The following is a 22,397-nucleotide window of genomic DNA, read 5'->3' on the forward strand; positions in this document are numbered from 1 at the left end:
TTTAAATTTTAAATATATGCATGCAATTGTATTATGTGTACTATTCCTTTGTTGGATTAGCATTATTGTTTCCAAAATATAGTGATTTCTTTATTTTGAAAATAAAGAAGCTCTTACTTGATAAACCGTATCTTGGATATTATTAAATTACTACTTCTACGAAGATAAACGTCATGAACTACTTTATAGCATATTAAAATAGCTTTAATTTGACACCTGTACATCTAATAAATCCTGTGATATAGAATTCCTTAAAAAAATTCACCAACGACTGGATTTTGGTTATAAAATGTTGCTTTTTATAAAACTCATCTTAATAACTATTTTTTCTTTTAAGGCTCATATTTTAGCAAATTTACTCTTCTTTAAATGATGTTCTTTTAGGTATTTTAGTTCTTTAGGTGGTTCTAAAGATATGGAGTTCCGAATGAAACTCAGGAAAAGAATATGTATAAGAATAAAATAATATCGTTACGCGAGGATATAACGGAAATGGTTGGGGGAAGGGGCAACGCTGGTCAATTCTTCCTGAAAAAAAAATTTATATTTTAATAGGACAGTAGGAGCTTAGAGGACCTTTACAATTCCGGCAGAACCGCTCCTCCGATTGAGTGAGTAAGCTCCTGTCTCCTCATAGAATAGTAAGAGTTCCTACTGCAATATAAAACATTTTCCTGTCTGAATTGACTTAAGAAGCAGCTGTCCTATTTTTTTTTTCGACCAAGACTCCCATTGGAGTCCTATACTGCCTAACTATGGTTGAAGGTCAAGTTTTTCATCTTGTGTGACCGCCACCAGCAGATCTCAAATAGCTAAAACTGGGCCTAACCAACTGATCTACGTTCGGTCCAACTATCCTATTCTAATTATTATTATTAGAATATTATTTCGAGAATAATAATAACTGTCCTATTCCAATTATTATTATTATCATTATGGAACTATTATTTTTTGCCTTAAGCTGTAGGAGGGAACGCTTGATTATTATTAATAAAATTTTTATGCATTATTTTATCTCCTAAAGTTTTATTTGTGTTGATCAGCTGCAAGACTGCCAATATTTTTTTTATTCTCCCTAGCAATGGTTGGCGTATTCATTAATTTTTACTTGTAATTATAGCTAGCTTTCAGGCAAGTAATAAAAATTTCAGTGAAAAAAAACTACATTTTGTCTTCTCTTGAGCTCTTGAAGTAAAACTTTCGTTTTTCTGTCGAGGTCGAAAATGAATATTTTCTATGACAATAGAAACTGAAACAACATTTTTTTGCTTCGTTTCTTATAGTTTATACTATTCAACCGCCAGTCATGAAACTTCTTTACCGACGTTCTAAAACTCAAGAAACGAAAATATATTGGAGTAATTTGTTTTCGTGGCGCTAGGGGAAGACGGAAGTGATAAGGGAACGGGGCTACGCTGGTTTAGCAGAATATTTTTTTTTTTTATTGTAAAAAGAGTTACAATCGTGGTAGTGCTGGTACAATTGAGTGAGCTCCTCCATTATTCTGGAACTATTATTCCTTATTCCTTCCTTGAGCTATAAAAGGGAATTTTTTTTTCTTTTCGGCCAAGACTCCCATTGGAATCCTATACTACCTAACCATGGTTGGGGGTCAATGTTTTTCATTTTGTGGGACTGCCGCTCAATGAAAAAGTCAATGCCCCAGGCCGGATTCGAACCGGCACCGCCAATACACATCAAATTGGTAAGACTGTCTTAACCACTGAGCTATGGGCAGCCCTAAAGGGAATGTTTGATCATTAATTATAAAATTTAATTTCATATTATTTCATTTCTATAATTCTCCTTTTTGTCGACAGACCACAGACCTAACACCTTTTTTTTTTTTTTTTTTTTTTTTTACAGGTACCTGAATTGTAAGGATAATATAATAGTTCAATACTGATAAATTCCTAATAAACGGTTCTCTTTATACCTCTATACTCAAGTCAGATGAGGATCGTAAAAAAATTTAGATAAGTCCTGCTTGGCAAGCTGTAAGCTAATTAGTCCTGTTATGACAGCACATGATAATCATGTTAGGTTATCGATGGTTGGCAATATCCTTAGTCCAATAGGATAACTTAGGAGTTACGACATTCTCTACAGAATAAGCTAATATTTAAATAACAACTCAAACTAAAAATGTGAATTGGTTCATACTAGAAGGGCGACATTCCATTTTTACGATCTTTTGTACCTCCCCCCCCCCCAAAAAAAAAATAAATAATTAGTGCGTTGCGACACCTTTGTTTCATAATTAGAAGTGTATTAGCCCCTAAAATAATATAAATAGACTCAAATGGTGGTCCATCTAAAAACCTGAAGCTGGCATATAGGCAATTCTTTTAAAACCCGAAGATTACAGGGCAGACATTTGTCAAAATCTCTATATTGAAATTGCCATTTTCCCGAAAATTGTCCATATCATCTTTCTTCTAGGAACCTATTCATTCTAAAACTGTATATAGCGATCGTTTTCTATTAACTATCAATACCTGGGAGTAGATAAGTCTTGGGCAGTGGAGACGGCCAATACGAGCTGACGAGATACGGAACTGCTTTAAGTAGCGGCTATTGATTTCCTGTTGGGGAACAGAGGTAGGAGCTAGAGTGATAGGAGATTAAGTAGAATGGCAGGTGGGCTTCTTGCTCGCATTTGTCTCTATGCCATACTGCCCGCTTTTATCTTATTATTACAGAATTAACGTTTGTCGAATGCGGAATTTGTCGAAATGGTCATTATTTTTTTCTAAATTGCTTGGACTTCGATGTTGTAAAATATTTTAGTTTTTTCAGTCTCGAATTTTATTTTTAATTAATTATGCCCCTTAAATGATGAATAGTGTATAAATAGATGATAGTACATCTCAAGGTGAACAAAAAATATCATATAGATAAAATGTTCTCATTCAGAAAAGGAAAAAATATTTATATTATGTGTGTTTTTTAACCCATGCAGTAATCAATATGCCTGAGGGATCTATATACAATAATTTTATGAAAGACTGCCATGTTATTATGACAGTGATCCTGCAGAGAATCAAAGTAAAGACAATAATACGGCAGATTTTCTTTTTGAATGAATGAAAGTTTTCCTAGAAGGTTTATGAAACGGATGCATAGCAACCACCTGCATACCGTCATGGAATCACTAAGTACTAAAATACTAAGAATGTACCTGCGACACATTTATTTTTTTTATGATGAACAATATTTTGTGATCCTGCAGAAGGTTCTAGTTCTCTAAATCCTATCAAAGGCGAAACGCGTTTTTTTTTAACAATGAACAGGATTTTGATCAAAAGCTCATTTTGTAGTTGTAAAAAAAAGTATGTGACAATTGTGAGAATTCTGTTCGTGTAAAAAATCACAAAAGAAATCTGTCCATATTGTGCATAAACTTATTACTGCATTTGCTAGTAACTGAAATCATCAATTCTATTTAATCAATACGAATATATAGTAAAAATTAACATGTTTTAGTTTAGGTAAAATTATGATAAGCATCATTAGGTACCTACCAAAATACTGATAATTTTAACGCTCAATAAATGTTTGTTTCTTAACTTTTAAAAAACTGTATTCCATTTTGAAATTTTTTTTTTGCAACGCCTTAAATTAGATATAATTGGTTTTAAAGAATATTATGTAGACCTTTTGTGTAGACCTTTTGTTTTTCTTAAGGGTTACTATCTCTTGTTTAAATATTGTCCATTATTTACAAGTCATTTTATTCAAAACTAGTCATTTTAAACTTTAAACTTTAGCACGGCTATTTTTAGAGCATTCGTTTTTCAATTTCAGGCACTTTTTAAATATTGCTTGATTAACCTATTTTAAGTCTCCTCTTTCAGTTTTGAGCAAATATTTTAAAAGTGATATAACACCTTAGCTCCCTGGGGATCTTAGTAAAAAAAAAAATGATCTTAGTATGCATTTATGTTTACTATGTATTATGTATACATATGATTTTGTATGAAATAATAAAATTGATAGGAGGGTGTGAAAAAAAAAACTACGAGATCTTAGTGGGGCGGGTCCGGACGGGAATGATGGTCTTTTTTTGTGTTATGATCTCTTGTGAGATTGTGACATGGACTCTTATGCGGTTTATGTTTATTCAACATCCCAAGGACATTATTTATTTATTTATTGTTTATTAGGGACATAAATAAAACAGATAGAGATATTGATAAGTATTAACTACTTAAGATTATTAAATAATGGAATCATGATTTATCAGTAGATTCGATAGATCATATTTTCGTAAGGCCGTTTATAGCTGAGGGAGTCCAAGCGTACCGGGACAGCATTGCCAGTTCAAATACAACTTCGATGGGTTGACTTTTATTTCGTGACGGCACAGTGCAATGAAAACCTGACCCTCTACTCTGATTAGAATAGGTTAGTCACCTGCAGCTCCCTCTTCATTACTTCAGAAATGACCAGATTTGGGTAAAACAACTTTTTTTTTTAAAAAAAACATGTGTTTACAAAATTTCACAAAAACGTTTCATTTTTTTTTTTTTTTTTGGAACTTTAAATTTTGTTGATCGCCCTCATTCGCCGTATTTCTTTAACTCTTTGCTGAGAGCTTACGTTGGCACTCTGCTGCTGATCGTTTGTGACCTGTGTTGAATTGCAAATCTAAAGAGGATCATTATTCAGCCGGATGGTTCATTAAACGGAGGAGATTTGATGGTAGTTCATCACCACATTACTTACAATTCAGCGAGCGCTGTAATACTCTTGTTTTCAGACTAATTTTCATTAATTTAACAATTCATGTGGTGTTCGAACTATTACATTTTGATAAATTTGAAAATTGCTGAAGAAATTTTACTCGAGGTAGTGAATAATAATTTCATATTTAGTTAGGATGTTAAATGAGAGCTGTTATACTTTCGAAAATGTCGACACATTTCAACAACCTTCACCCTAATTGGCAGATGGATTGATTGAATATTAATTGTACATTACTCCATATATCAGTGCGGGATAATATCCTTATTATACACCTGAGGGCTTTCCTCGCATATCTGTCCATTCTCCTGCTGAGTACCCTGTTCTCACACGCGTACGTGGCGTACATTGTAAAACCTGAGCTTAGCATTTCACCGCAATTTTCTTTGGCTTATTGTCGACAATGAGAAATTATCCTCTCATTAGGAAATACTGAAGATTTTCAATCCTAATTATGTATAGTCATTAAGTCTTTTTATTTGCCTGAAAAGATAAGGTAGCTAAACTTTACGTTTAATGAGGAAATATTATGTTTTTTATAACAAGCACATGTGGTAAATAAATAAGTAATAAGTTAATTATTTCCTGTATACTCTATTTATAACGTATTTTGGGAAGAATTAATTAACATTCATTCAGTTCTCTATTGTTTATAATAAAATCTAATTGTCTCAGTGGAAAATTGATGAGGTTACAGGATCATGAGTAAAATGTAATTTTAATTTCAACTAGTGATTTTCTGAGTAAATTTAATGATCAAAGGCGGTTTTATCCCATTTTAAATGAATAGACAACAGAAATATCATTTTACCAAGTTCCTGTAATAATGAACGGGTGGGAACTCCAAACATACCGGAGAGAGGGGTGATAAGAAATCTCGTGCGCAGATGCCTCTTTATACCTCGCGTTTAAGATCATTTTCTGTGGAACTTATTTTTGTTTTTTTACCCTATACCTTTTGGTATGTGATATTTCATTTCACTGTCCAACATATGCAGTCAAAATCTCAATTCAGAAAATATATGCAACCTTTTATCAGTTCTCACTTATTGTTTCTTATAGAACAATTTTCAAACTTGCTTCACTCCCTCAAGAGATAAAATATCCTTTACGGACCCTTGGATCATTTTTATTTCATTCGGAGTCTAAATGTGTATGAATACGATTCTGTTTATGGAGTCAGGTTGTAACTCAACTATCCTAGACGGGATAATATATACATAAGTATCATATTTGTTAATAAATTATTAAACAATTTTTTCCATAATCATTTGTGTCTTTCTTTCTCCTCAGCTGTGACATCCAGAGGATCAAGATGGTTCAGTGACAGACCTGATTCTCCTCTCGCGGAAAGGACATATCTTCTAAGCCTCTTCGTTCTGCATTTTTTAAAATTTATTTATAATTAAAGTTTTTTTTATTATTTAAATTTAAAGCTTTTTTTTATTTTACATTACATTCTAATAAAATGAAACGCTTTTTTTTCTGAAAAATTAATTATACCAATAATTATTTTACAAACTGAACTTCACAATACAAAATGAACCAGGTCACCGGTGGCAGTTTATGATTTTTTATTGTTAGTAGAGGATGAATAATTATAATTAAACAGAAATTTAATCTCTCACCTTCTCGCTCTCATTGAACTACATTGTAGTAACCTAATCTTAAGAACTAAATTTTAGCTGGGTATGACCCTATTACTGCTGGGGTACTTCGGAAAATCCCCAGAAAAGCTTTAGTACTCCTCACAACCGTATTCAACGCTATCTTACAGACAACTAAATTCCCTTTGGAACTTAGACAATGGAAATACTCCACGAATTAATTGGCCCATATAGACTTACGCCTACCAAATTTATTGATCTGCTAAAAAGGCACAGATTCAGAAAATGCAAACTTTTCAATCATAATTTTTAAGACTGGCAACGAACTTGCCACTCTACATTTCAAACGAGATCATTCACACCGACCTACGCATTTCGATTGTAACGGACCACACTCATATGACTTACAAACGGTTTCAGAACATGCTACATGGACATTTCAATAAATTTACACGACATATGGCAACAAATGACATTCCTGACGTAACTTGTCATAGGCTGAAAAGGAGTTGGATGCGGGACCTCCTAGTGTAATAAAATAATTTAATTAACGTCAGGAGGATGCACCACTGGGTCTCATTTTCTGGTTGTAAAGACATTTACAGGTGCAAATAAAAAAAAAATGAAAGTTAAAAATATAAGAAGAAAATAAAAACTAAATTTAATACCAAACTCAACTACTAAACAAATTTCTACAAATATAAATTTCACATTTATCATAATTTACTCTGGCATCACATTCAAGCATAGTTGACAGTAAAATAAATATGCAATAAGTGAAGTGTCGGAGAATGCATTGCTGTGTTTACATACAAGGTAAAAAAACACTTTTTATTTATTCGTTCTTGTAAAAACAAGCCTTTGGGATCTCTTATTTTGGAGTTCTGGCTTGTACAAAGGCCTTAAGTAATGTGAAAATATTAGCAAGCTTTCCGAATCAATGAATACTTTTTTTTTTTTTTTTTTAATAAATGTATTTATCTGTTTGTAAATACTCAGATTATGGAGAGAACAATAAATACTAAAGACTTAAAAAAATATCTATATATTACTCCAACTACTACTTATTTATATTGATAGATTTTCATAAGAATATATCCTAATAAATAATTTTAAGTGGAGAATTTGATGCCATTATTATAATGAGCCTGTACGGGAACTCATTCCTGCTTCTGAGATGACATAGTGCTTTTGGAGATTCTCTAAACTTTAGCAAGTGTGCTTTATCAACCCGTTAATTAAACTGAAATCCTAGAAGTATCTTTATGATATCATTAATTTATAAAAATTTTAATTTCTGAGAAAGACACAACGATGAAAAAGATGTTCTTATAGATCTCAAAGTTAAGCGATTAGCAGAGTCACTAGAATTATCGAGTGCATTTAATTTTGAGGATCATGTTTTGTCATTGTTGTCGATCGTTATCTCGGTAGGTAAATACAGAAATAAAAACTTATAAATTTCATCAATCAAAGTCAAAGTGGTTTACACATTATCTGAAAATGGACTGGCTTTAGAGTAATCCCTCTCTCCTTCCTTTTCTTTATTACTTTTTTTTTTTTTTTTTTATACTTACTATTTACTATTTCAGGTATATGGGTTGTTCACCAGCAGTTGAGTTTACTGCTGACAACTAACCAACATTATAAATCAAATGGTATCCAAGTTAAGTTTCAACATTCTTTATTAAATTACGAAACTCAACAGCAAGAAAGCGAAAAAAAACTTTATTGATAAACAAATGGTGCAATAAATATTACGACATGCTACAACTATTACTGGTACAGAGCTGACCAGCTTGGGATTTGTGGGGGTATATATAGCTCCTAGCTGTGGAAGGAGGTGGCTCGGAGTAGTAGATTCAGCAGGAATTGCTACCATAACTTTTTAGCAACTGTCCAACGTTTCAATAAATTGAGACATCCTCAAGGATCCTTAAGGTCCTCAATTTAACAATTAACAGCTTATTATACATTCATTTGTAACAATTTTAAAAACACCATTATTATTAATAATACAACATACCTTTAAATATAAATTACGCCTCACATCCTTTTCTGCCCAGGTTGCAGTTTGAGGTTAGCAATCTAAGAAACATCTGGCGAATTGGTTTAAACCACAGCTGGTAAAAAATTAGTTATAACTAAAATTATGAATAACTTGGTCATTAATACAATTTTTAGTTATTCATGGGTAAATAAACATTGCATCTATGAAAATTTATTTTTATTTTTATATATATATATATATCCAAAATCCTTCGTAAAATCCTCCTTACTTTTTCACAAATAAAATCATACAAAAAGACCTTTCTTAGATTTTCTATTATTGTTTTAAAAATATAGAGCTCAGAATGAAAAATTAATTATTTTTAAAGTTTTGAAACAGCCACCATTTTTATTCTCACTACGTTTACTAGGCAGACTCATCAATTTTGACTTGTAATTATATACAGTTTTCATTAATGTAATAAAAAACTGGGGTGAAATAACTGATTTTTTTCTCCACTTGGGCTCTTGTACTAAATCAAATCTAATATTACAATAAAATCCTTCGTAAAATCCCTTATGCTCCTTATTTTGTTACTAATAAAACCACCCATAAAGACCTAAATGTTCCCTATGTAACCGATCTAGCCCGAACCAGATATCACTCCTTCCAATTATAAACTCTCTAACCACTCAAACCCCCTAGTTTCTAATCTTGCATCCTCTTCCATTCCTGACAATCCTCCGAGGCGCCTGAAAAGAAGATGGCTAGTGTAAAATGACATTAAAGTGCTACCAATGGGTAGTTTCTCTACACGCCTGTAACACTCCAATTTATCTTAGATCAGATTTACTAAATGTATTATAATGTACAGTTGTAAATAGCAATAAATAAATATTTTAAAAAAAAATTATTTTTATATATAATTTTGGCCCAGCTCTGGAACAATTTTAGAAACAATTGGAAAATAAGTAGAATCTAAATTATTTGTAATAAAATATATCTTACTAAATGGACCATGAGGATCGGATAATAGATAGAAAAGATAATGCTGCGCTGCTTTTGAACTCAGTCACTTAATCAGTTAATATATGGGTCTTGAAGCCACGACAATCCGCACAATACTTATTGAAACAGTGGATTATATCAGTTTGCTTGAGCACTTATTTAAGTTCTTGTAATTATAAAACATAATGGCTTAGGGATTTTATAAGAAAAGAAAACAATTGTAAGTTCTGACTTCAAAATTTGCTCATATTTCTAAAAGAAAACAAAACATTAAAAAAAATATAATTTAAGAGACTGAAAAAAGAATAACAAGAAATTAAAGTAGGTAGAAGATGAATTATAATATTGCAAAGGTAAGAATAATAAATAACAATGTTCCAGAGAAAACAATATACATGGAATATTGAGAAAGATAACAAATATTGAATTAAAGGTAAGATAATAAATAGTGAAAATGTAAAAAAAGCATAATTTCAAAATATATATATTTATATATGAAAAGTATTTAAAAATTCAACCAGTGTTTTATATAAAAATAGAAATTTACTTTATAAAATAAGTGAAAAAAAACCATTATACATGATATAATGAGAAAAAGATGTACAGTAATATAGAGAATAAATATAGATTGTAAGGAAAAGTAAATATGAGAAGAATAAAAGATATAACACGAGAATGGGATCAGAACAAAGAAATTTAACACAAATAAAGACAAATCAGCCGCAAGAGCGGGCTAGCAGGATGTTTTAACGTATTTTTTTATAATTTAACGTATTATTAGTAGAACCAAGTGGAAATGGGATATATAACTGAACTATAAATATACTTTCTTTTATCTACTCTTATCTTAAGCATCCTATTCCTCTACCATACCGTATCCCATGTTCTACTCCTAACAGTAATTCAACGATATCTTAGTTTTACAAGAGAGTGTTGTAACCGGCCCTTAATATCTGATATTTTCTGTTTTGTTCGGTATTAAAATTAAAATGAAGGGGCAGAATTTGAAAAGTAAATAAAAATACTTCACAGTTAATAAAAAAACAAAAAAACAAGATGAACCACTGTAATTGTTAACTTGATCCATAATTACAATTTCTTGCTCTGCCTAAATTACTTTTGACTGTAATTAGTAATTACAATTACTTTAGACCCAACTCTATTCTTTACCTTAGCTTTCAAATATATAGAAATATTTGCCAATGTGACAAAATTCATGAAATACTCGTAATATTTAGAAGCATTAAATTATATTAGAATTTTACAGTTGCGCTTGTTGAGCAAATAATAGTAATAATTTTATTTTTCTGTCGTGTACTTTTTTTTTTTAATATAAGGTTATTTCTCGATTTATATTTATAAAAATATAAAACTAAATTATAATTAACTGCCATGTATTCCATATGAACTTATGGATATGAATACTGTTAGTTATTTACTTAAAATTACAACTGCTAAACACCCTTTGAAACATAATACTGATATTGTTTTCTAGACAAGCATAAACATATAAATAATGTATCGGGAAACGATATAGAAACTTCAGCAGAGATATCCCACCTTGCCGAGAACGGTAAATGCCCCCCCAGATGTAGTCATCCATTACCCCCAAAACGGCCATCAATAGCAGTGAACGGAAAATCTTTTTACTCTTACAGCAAAGATTGCCGCTATAAACCATCCCTCAGTTTATATTGCGAGGGCACATTTTTTAGGGGAAAAAAATCAGCTTTCTATCAGGGAAGTAAAGTTTTATTTTTGATAGCTTCAATATTCCCTGGCATCTTTGACTATTCAATTATGAATTCACGGATTTATTTGGTTCTAATAAATAAGATAAAAAAAACCCAGATCGATGTATGAAATATGGATTAAAAACTAGAAATGGTTGAAATTTATTTTAATAAAAATTGTCGATGGTGAACATATTCTCTTGTATGTAGATGCGCGGAATGCTTGACTTATAATCTCTTTTGTTATAATTCTGAAAGCCATTTTATATTATGGCGTTGCCTATTGAACCGGTTCGTTCCCAGAGGAGGTGAGAGGAGGAATAAAGTGGTAACCTATAGGATAATCCCCTACGTGTTACCATCTAAATCCAACTAATGTGAGAAGGTCGAGATTTCATTCTGTGGAACCATAACGAAGTAAAACTCAACCTTGCCGAGGCTAGAATTGAAACAATGCACCCGGGATTACACGTTGTTACATGTTACACGATGAGGTAACGGCGTAACTCCGTTGTCTACTACAGTTTTCGCTTATGGATTGAAGCACTCTTGAGAGCTGGGATTGAACTGTTTTGATGGTCACGCTGGGCTAATGTATTTCTTCTCTTCTAAATCCGACGTGGTTTCCCATAATTTGAATTACTGTAAAAAAATATAATAGAGAACCTTGTTTACAGTGTACTTCTGCTTTATTTTTTATCGTTAGTAATTTTAACCTTACGTTGTTCCGATCTTAATTATCCTATGGCTTGCGAATTTTTATATTGACTGTGTTGAGCGATTTGTTTAATGCATCTCAAATACATGCGTTGAGATATTGACATCTTTCGCATGTAGGACTATACAATTTATAATATGTGTTGAGAGCCAAATAGATGTAGGACCATTAAAGTTAAACCAGGAGTGGTTAAATATATCCTCCTGAAGATTGACGTGTAGAAACAGCAGACTAACTTTCCTATGTTTCAGTTTACATTATTTAGGAAGTTAAATAGTGAAGATTAACGATGCCTAATGTATAATTTATTATTGTGTATTTTATATTTAAGGCACGTTAAATCTTCAAATTGGTTACCAACCTCTAGCCGGAGTTGGAAGGTCGAGATTTATTCCGTGGGCTTTAATGTTCTAAATCCATCACACGACTTGATAAATCCGCGTCTTCTTGTATTTTACTTATACAGTATTTGCTTTTAGGTAATAACCAGAGCCTATTTCCAGATAAAGCAAATATTGTTAAATTTTTTATCATTATTATTATTAGATTTTCTTTTACTGTGAAATAAAAATGATTAGATATTACCAACAATTAAGATTAATATTAATTATAATAAATTTACTAGTAATCAATGCTTAAAAAACATTAAAACTAGTGTTAAAAACTAAAATTATCAATAACAATAGTTATGACACATTATAAATATTCAATAGCTATAGAACCAAAGTATTTGTATAAATACTTTCTAGTTATTATGTACTATAATAATAGGACTAGTACTATAATAGGAATATCTTTGAATCAAGTTGGCCAATTAAGTCAAATAGTTTGAAATCTCTGTAATGGGATACTACAACTTTCTCATGGCACCTATCGTTTATAATAATGCGACTATATCAATTCTATTAAGATTTTACATTCCACGGAAATTTATTATCCTCAAATTAGTATATACTGAGTATTTGAATAATATGTGATAAATTGTTTCATCTTTTTTATTTTTATTGCACATTTTACACACTTGTTGAGGATCAATTTTCATGATAGTATTATTATTACTATTATTTTATGGTCTTACATCAACAATCTGGTACATTAAAAATTCGTTATTCCTATGGAATACATAGAGATGAAGATTTAAATGTTCACTACAATTATTCTGTAGAATTCATTTATCGTTATACTGTAGGTACCAATTGTGCTTATTAAAAATTCTAGTGATATTGTATTTCACTATGGCCGGATTGTTTTCAAAAGTCAAATCACCTGTTTTAATCGTATCGAGGAGTATTTTTATTTGAAGAGCAACTTTTTTTCGACATTAAAGGGGGTTTAGGGGTTTGCGGCTTTAGCGCACTTGCTCAGCCTCCACTGGCTCACTACCAGAGGGATGCGCTGGGATCTTTTGAGCTCTGCTCTACCCCCACACGTGGGGTATAGATTGGGCGATTGTTTAAATATTTTATATAAGAGTGTGAATGTGACTAGAGATTATATTATTATTTTATTTTATTTATTTATTTTTCCATACACATAGTTTGATTATGTTCATCTTCTGTTTGTATATATTTTAAGAGAAATTTCATTTATTTTTATGTTATTTTTTTCATTTATTTATTTATTTTATTTTAGTATGAATGCGATCATTCATCACTATTACCTATTGCCAACATCTGTGTGGCAAATTGTAATATCTATCAAGAAATAAAAAATGGGTTTGGGAGGGAGACATCATCTCGTAACATGAAGAAATATATTTTAGGATATCTAAATTCTCCCATTAGGCTATTGGGTGCATATATGATGATGTTGTATCCAATATGTGAAGAACCTGCTTACCAACGCATCAAAAAAAGCTTTGGTGCTTTTACTGAGGGAAAGTGATTTTTTATTGAACTTTTTAGAAGCCATCTTCCATGCACCGTAGGCTCCACACCTAAGCACAGTATAACAAGGAAATATTAATAGTTTTTTTTTTAATCTTACTCTTTCCCTTCATAAACTAGTTTTTGCTTTTGTATCTCATTGTAAATGAAGCAAAATTTGTAATAATTCAACGAATTTTTATTTCGTTACAATTGCAACAAACGCTACTGCATTAGGGAAATGAATGCTCATTGTCATTCAATGAATGTTAACTATGTAGATATAATGGCAGGAAATATGTACTGACCAAGGAGGAATTCCATGTATTCACATACATGATAATACTCGTGATGTTGTGGTTCAGTAAATTAATAAGTTTTCTCCCCTAAGTGCATTGTGTACACCTTTTTCTTTTGTTCATAAACATTAATTTTTATTTCCTAAATTTGCATTATCATTTAACATGTACAATTAGGGTCGCACTTTGATTCTGAAAGTGTTATTAGAAGTTTATAGTATGTGGGTAATATTCTTATATGGAGTCCTGCTGGGTCACACATCCACCTCTTATTGCCTTCAAGTACTCTAAAGGACGTTTAGTTAACTACTGCTTTTACAATGATATCCTTACTTTATAATTCAGGATAAAGACTTGTAAATCATAAAATAATTGTTCTTTTTGTCATTTTATCATTAGTTAAATGCTGAGTATATAATTTATAATTTTCCTTTTTTTTTACATTTGTATTTAATTTTATGTTTTTTAAAAAATTATTTAAATAGCATTTTGTAGTATTTTCATTTGTAAAGTATAATTCTTTAATATATCATTTACTTTACCAAGCTAATCTTTAATCTTAAGCGACTAGGTAATTATTGTTCTTTTTTGCCTCTTGATTTTTATTTAAATACTTAGTATGTAAGTTATAGTTTTCCCTTTTTTTCCATTTTTGTATTACTTATGTTTTTATTTTTTGTTTTTTTTTTAAATTTATTTCATTTTTTTTTTTAGTCAAAAACTTTATTTATTCATAGATAATACAATTTGCCACACCTTTGTAGGCAATAGGTATTAGTGATTAATGATCACATTCATACTAAAATAAAATAAAATAAAATAAGACTAAAAAAATAAATAAGTAAATGAAATAAAAGTACATAAAGATAAATAAAATCTCTCTTAAAATATATACAAACAGAAGGGTAAAGAAAATAAACATAGACAAACTATGTGCATGAAAAAATTAATAAATAAAATAAAATAATAATAAAAATAAAATAATCTCTTGTCACATTTACACTCTTATATACAATATTTACACAATCGACCTGTGGATACCTGAGCCCACTTTATCCCCCACGTGTGAGGAGTAGAGCAGAGCTCATAAGATCCCAGCGCATCCCTCTCGCCGCATGAGCCGGTGGAGGCTGAGCAAGTGCGCTAAATAAATTTATTTAATAAGTATTTTGTAGTTTTGAAAGACTACTATGTTTTTTTCTATCAAAATTATTTTTTTTTGGAATTCCTAAAGGAAGGTAATCCCTTAATTGAAAGATAGTCACAACTACCAAAAACACATTGTTAAAAAATATGCTGTAGGAAGATATTTAGGATAGATGTCAATAAAAGCACAAAATAGTAGAAAAACTATTCAATATTAAAATTACAAATTATAATATCTACTATTTTGCACCTTTGTATTAACCTATTCTGGGACTGTCTTCGCACAAAATATTTGTTTAACTGGTGGCTGTGAGTATTTTTCGATTGGGGGACTATCTTTTTAGGAATCTCTAAAAAAATTATTGCGTTAGAATAAAAAAAATAAATAGTCTCTTAAAATTAGAGTTTAGCAAGGTAAAGTAAATGATAGAGTAAAGAATTATGCTTCACCAATGGCAAAACTACAAAACACTTATTAAATAAATTACAAAAAGAAAGGATTAAATTTTTACAATTAAAAAACAAAAAACCCGGACTCTCTTCCAACAATCCACTTTGCAAGGTTAACTCTTAACTTAAATCTTCTTCTAATATAAAATTAAAAATATATAATTTTATCATCAAAGGTATAGGTAGGTATACTGCATACGTAATTCTCAAAACCAATCAGATTTTCGAATCTAGAAGAATTTAAAAAAAACTTTTTTTTGTTATTATTAATAATAATATTTTTCATCATTACCATGTATTTACTTTATCTCAGATTAATTTTCTTTTCGAATTAATGAAATACACTAATAGCTTCAGAAATATTTTACCTAAAGACTTTTTAAGTTTTTTATAAATTATAAATCTGGTCCGACGTAAATTACTGGCTTTGAAGTATGATGATATTGTGAGTAGAGTAGGTAAGAAATGACATAATAATAAAGACTGTAAGAAGTGTCGAGAAGGCCATTTCCAACACATCCCCTCAAGTATTCTCCCATCATTGCCAGGCCGGAGCTGTTGAAATATCTTTTGATTATTATTCACTTACACCATTGTTCCTGAGGACGGAAAATGCCAAAAATTCTAATTTTAGACCCTTCTCTTTATTTGAATTTTAAGAAAATAAATCGGGAGAAATTTCGATTTATAGTATAGTACTATATGAATTAAAAAACTTAGCGGAAATTTTCTACACTCAAGGGAAATGAGTTTAAAGGATGCGAGTTATCAATTATGCTATTCATGCATATTGAATAAAAATAAAAAAGTAAATAATAATAATTATAAAAATAAAATGAATAAATACAAAATAAAATAAATAATAATAACAATAATCTCGAGACGTGAATAAGAGATCACCACAAATATTCAAATATTTTAAATTTATTATTATAAAAATTAATGATATTGAGAATTATTTGAATAAACTTTATGGTATTATAAAGGTAGATAGACTTTATTAATATAATATGAAAGATATTATATTAATAAAGTCTATCTACCTTTATAATTATTTGAATAAACTTTATGGTATTATAAAGGTAGATAGACTTTATTAATATAATATGAAAGATATTAGAGACTATAGCATTGTATGTACAAGGTTTTATTTACAAACTGATATATACGGCTGGTTCCAAAGAGCGTCCTGCGACAACTCTATTTAACTTCTTGCGACAGCTCTAGTCTGAATGAGAGGGATCCTTACCTCTAACAGTCTAGTTTATGTATTTAAAATGTAAGATGGTGGGGATAAGAACTCGCTGAAATTGGTTGATAAGCTGTGGGTCCCGCAGTATTCTTCTGGTGAGGTCTCAAACTATTTCAAGTTTGCAAGAAATAGGCTTTTTAAAGCTTTTGTGAAAGTTTCACGTGCTGTATATTATAGAGCGTGAGGTCCGGACAATACTTAGGCTGTTGTTAACTAGGATTGTGGAACTAATGCAGTTCCTGAAGGTTTTGATGAGCAATAGATCAATTTCCTTTTTTTTAATTCAGAATATGTGTCTTCTATTATACCTGAGGTTTTGGGTCGTGTTAGGGTCTAAAGCGCTGTTTGCTCAGCTTGTGTTCAGAACTTAAAATATTTATTAAATATGATTCAATTTCATAGATTTGTAAAAATACATTTAATTATTCATTATACTATACGATATCTACGGCAGAACTTGAAAAAAATCCACACCAACTCCAACTCCACAACCTAACTCACCATGCACTAATAAAAAAAGTTAGGAATTATTTCTTTGAGATTCCTCGTTTCGCTGTAATAAAATAAAGATTGATGAAACCAATTGTTTAATTCCTATACTATACTTAAGGAAAACGGTACAAATTATATTGATATTATCAATTATGTCAACAACAAACAAATGGAAAATAAAATTAAACGTTACTAAAATAAGTCTGAATATCCTTGTTCAATCTTGAAGCTTAAAGTGTGATAAGGTCATAGATGAAACATATTATCAGTCGACTTACCTTTTTACATATTTTTTGAGTGGTTGGATATAAGAATTTATCTTTATCTAAAGATTTAAGACGCTTCTAAGACGCTTCTTTGTTGTCTGTTCCAGAAATATATGAAAGCATGATGTAAAAACTTAATATCATTTTTTTCTTGCTTTTATCTCCTACACATTTCTCGTTGAATACCTGCTATGTCATATTTAATATTCTACTCTAGTATTAGATATCACAGAAATATAATAACTTCTTCACGAAGCAATAAATTTTTAAAGTGAACAAAATTGACTTTTTTAAAAATTTATTTAATGTAATTTACAACTGTACAAAATAATACAATAAGTAAATATGTTGTATGTTTCATATACACTTGAAAATCTTGAGAAGGAACCACCCATCGGTGGTGCTTGAAACATTAATTTAAATTATAAGATCATCTTCTTTTCAGACGCCTCGGAGGATTATTAGGGATTGTTAAGTATGAAAGATTAAGAATTAATGGATGGTTAGGATGGTTAAGGAGTTTGGAATGAAAAGATGCATTTCTGTTTTGGGCCAATTCTACAACGAATGGGGTGTTAAGGTCTTTGTGAATGATTTTATTTGTAACGTAATAAGGAGCATCAAGGATTTTACGTAAGATTTTGGATTGTAAGGATTGGATGCGGGAGGAATTTGATGGTTTGGTGGAGCCCCAGAGCTCAATTCCATATGTTCAAATTGGTCTGATTATCGTAGTGTATTCTATTTTTTTGTAGTGAATGGGAAGTTTAGAGCGTTTGTCAAGTAAGGGTTGTAGCAATCGGAATCTATGAGCAGTTTCTTGTCGTTTCAGTCTTGTATGTGGATTCCAAGTAAGTCTCTTGTCAAGATGGAGTCCTACGTATCAAATCTGTTCAACAGGCGTTAGTGGAGTATTTAGAAAGGATACTGTAGGACAGGAGCATGCTCCTGCTTCTTGCACAATAGCATGCTAAAACGATCTTGACATGACTCCCCATCTAATTGATAATGGGTTGATCCAATAATGTCTTTCCCACCTTTGACAGAACAGTGTCGTTTTGTTGATTTGAATCGAGTAACACCTAAACCCATCAGCAATGAGTTTCAAGCACTTTTTCAAATTTTAAGTCAAGAAATTTTTATTTGCCATATTTAGTAAAATATTTCAAAAGAATACTTCGATTTTTTCATTATGCACTTTTAAAAAACATGGTTGCTACTCTAATAAAATTTAAAAAGAATTATTAATTTATAATGGTTATCTGCATTAATCTCAGTTCAATATAAATTATTTCTTCACTTTTGTTTACATGATAATTTTTCGGTAAAGTTACTGTATTCATACTTTTTTTCATTACCCCCTCTCCGGTCATTCTGAGATAAGGGGGGATGGGATTACCTACAGGTAACCATCTTATTCTTTCCATAGTGGGAGGGCCAAGGTTTTATTTTGTGGAACCTTCAAAAAATATAAGTCAGACCTCTCTCCCAGGCCGGATTAGAACCGGCGGCGACCTACTGTAACCCTTTTGGCCCAACTGTATTCATACTGTACCAATTATTTGTTCATATAGATATTGGAGCTCCTTTTAAAATTCCTTTGTTCGCTTATCTTAATCTATCTATCCTCAACCCTTCTAGTCAGCTTTAAAAAAGATTAACGGCGGTTTCGATCTCTATTGTGGTCCCTCTATAGATTGGTGGTAGGTACAAAAAGTAACCACAGTCTACGGTACAATCCATGGAATACGTTAAATACAACATAAATTTCTTTTTTGTCAGATGTTCCTCTATAAAGGCAAAGCAGCGATATGTAGCTTTACCTCCCTTTTAATAAACTTTCAATTTGGAGAATAATTGATTCGAAAAACCTCCTAAATATTTTTCTCGTAAGTTACAAACAAAGGTCGTAATTATTAGAAGTAATATATAAACTAGTAATAACAGTTTATATAATTTAACTTGCCATGACCTGAGATTTGTGTGCCATTTACGTTTTAATGGGGATTTAGTATGGGCTTTTCGTTGTCCATTTGGAGGCTATTTCCTCGATTATCTTGGAAACGGGCCATGTTTCCCATTTCATTAGGGTACTCTACTGCCTATATAATTATGACGAAATATCTGACATTGATATTTGGGAGTTTAGAGATCCCATTTTCCGCTTTAGCTATAATTTATACTCAGCTTGCTATTTGAAAAAAATAAAAATCCACCTATTATTTTGTATAAAGACATTTCTCTGGATTTGAACAAGATAAAAACATCTTTTATTTTTTGAAGATTACAGGTTAGTTGAAACTTATAAAATATACTTTTTTAGCAAGCATATAGCTCCTTTCCTTTTTCATTAAATGTATGAAATGAAGAATAAAAAAGAACCTTACATATTAATTATTGATTATAATTGATATTTTCATACTTGGCATTATGTTTTAATAAATCTTACATATATTAGTCGAAAGGGTTAGTGGATGAATAGATTATGTGACAAATAGTAAATTTTGAGAAAATAATGTTAATTTCTGTTTAATTGGAGAAGATGGTCGGGGAGTGCGGTCAGCAAAGGGGGTAAGTGAATAAATTTTGCTGACCAATATACACCAATCTATGGTCAACTATCTACACCTCATTAATTTGTTTTTGTTGGAGCTTGTTACGTTTTGAAGTATACATAGCCCCTTCTACACCTAGGTACTCAGTTATTAATTAGATTATGAAGTTAGAGTACCTCACTTCCTTCATCACTTAAGATTCAAAAAACCTTACATAGACCTTTCATTCACTTACCCCTTTAACTAATGCTGTTTTCAACTCTTTTAATACAACACTAACATAGGTAAAAAATGTAAATAAATAAATTTTGTCAGCAAACATATTGGTCTAATTGACATGGATTGATTATGTACGGTATTCTCAGGATGTTAGAGATTCTATTAAAAGTTAAGTTAGTGAATACAATTTTTGAGATTAACAATATAAGAGCTCTAAAAAGATTAGTAATATATGCCTATCGAAACAAAACGGTAGAGGATCATATTTCGTCCAATATAGTTTGCTCGCTTTTCATACAGAACATCTCAATTTAGCTCCAACTTCTTACTGTTGTTTTTTTCTATAGTGTAGTCTAAGGTCAGGAGATAGTTTAAAATAGTTTATCCATGGCAGAACCAATAGTTGATCGAATAGTTTGTCAATGCCCTAGGGGACGGAAACCCAGCATTGTTGAACAAGAGGCACTCTGATAAAACCACACTTCAAAAACTTGTGTCTAACGCTTTTTTGGCAAAACAAAGTTATACTGTAATCAGTGCATTATTTATAAGAATTAAAATATAAAAATTAAGATCCACTAAAGAAAAATATAAGAAAGCGAAGAACTTTGACAACTAAGTCCTCGTTGTATTTTGGTTAACAAGAAAAACCTTTCTCATTAATGTCACTCCGAAGGAAGGGTCGTAACCAGCTGATATTATTAATAGAACTGAAAATATATGTTTGTTTGATTTCGAACATTTTCTTGTTACATAACTTTAGTGGTACTTTCTCGATGAAATAAATTTCTAGATGTACCTCGTGTGAGGGTGCCCTAAAGGTAGTTAAATAGGTTGAAAAAATAAATGGAATAATTAAGTACAACTTCGTCTTTAAATAATAACATTGTTTCTGGATAAATGGAGATGAATAAGGAATTTCATGGGTTTTTGAATAAATGAAAGGTAGTTCGTTAAATGAGAAGGATAATACAGGGCTGGTATTTTGTGGTTTGAGTGGATCATTAGTAGAGAATTAGTGAATCACTGGGTCAACTAATTAAGAATGTATGAAGGCTTTTTTGTTCATCCTAACCCTGACCCTCTCACCGTACATCTCTTCCTCCCTCTTCTCATTCCTTTAGATTACACATGTTGTTACTTGCAACTAATGATTAAAAAAAAAATCAATGCTTCCTAAAAAGAAAAGTTGCCGCACTGTAGTAAAATGGATTTCAGAGTAAGTGAACTAACTTTTACCATCACTGACATTCAGGATTTGGCTCAATTTCGTTACAATTGGCCTTTTATTAAATTCTGGATAGTCAGATAATCATAAATCATAGAAAAATAAAAACAATTAATCTTGGGACTAAAAAACGCATATTTTCCACACGGAAGTTAAGAATTCAAGTGCAGTAGTAATTAAATGCCCAACTGTACCGAACAAATGTTCAAAAAATATATAAAAACGTTACAATTTTTTAAAACTATTATTCACATTTTAAATTGTTTAAAGCGGTTCTATAGAAAATATACTTAATTTTCGACGCAACGGCAGTGTCGTATACGTTTCAAGTCGTTGCTACATCGTTGGTTACTAAAAAGAGATGATTTTTCAGCTTCATATTCATATTCACTATTTATTATCTTAAAATATCTAATTATCTAAATGCCAACGGTCGGAAATATAACAAGGGACTCAGAGCCAGAACCTGCTGTGCATAAGATTACTCATATTAGGTTTGAATTTGAATTGTGAAAGTCTGTTTTAAGTAAAAAAGGGCCTTTCAGCAGTTTCTATGATATTAGCCAACATAATAATAAATTCACGAAATTTTGATGCCTAGTACTTTGGAATAAACTTCTGGTTTGTGAAAAAAGTATATCTCAGAAACCATTAGACGTGCTAATATGTTCAAATAAAATATATAAAACAGTTATTATAATAGTTGCTAAAATAAATTCGATAAATGTTAATTTTTATTTATTTAAAAAAAAAATGTTGGTTTTTGAAAAAGAGCTCTTATTAACACTCATATTAAAGCTGTTATTAAATGAACCATAAAGTA

At 30.7% G+C, this 22,397-nt stretch overlaps 1 protein-coding gene across 1 annotated transcript in view; it reads left to right on the forward strand.

The window, feature by feature from the left end:
* Window positions 1-22,397, forward strand: part of LOC112210019 (glycosyltransferase 25 family member) — a 389,701-nt gene that overhangs the window by 263,705 nt on the left and 103,599 nt on the right. The gene's annotated exons all lie outside the window — the stretch shown is intronic.

Source organism: Halyomorpha halys, unplaced genomic scaffold, assembly GCF_000696795.3.
Source record: "Halyomorpha halys isolate HHAL.00 unplaced genomic scaffold, Hhal_1.1 Scaffold940.1, whole genome shotgun sequence".
Taxonomy (NCBI): Eukaryota; Metazoa; Arthropoda; class Insecta; order Hemiptera; family Pentatomidae; genus Halyomorpha; species Halyomorpha halys.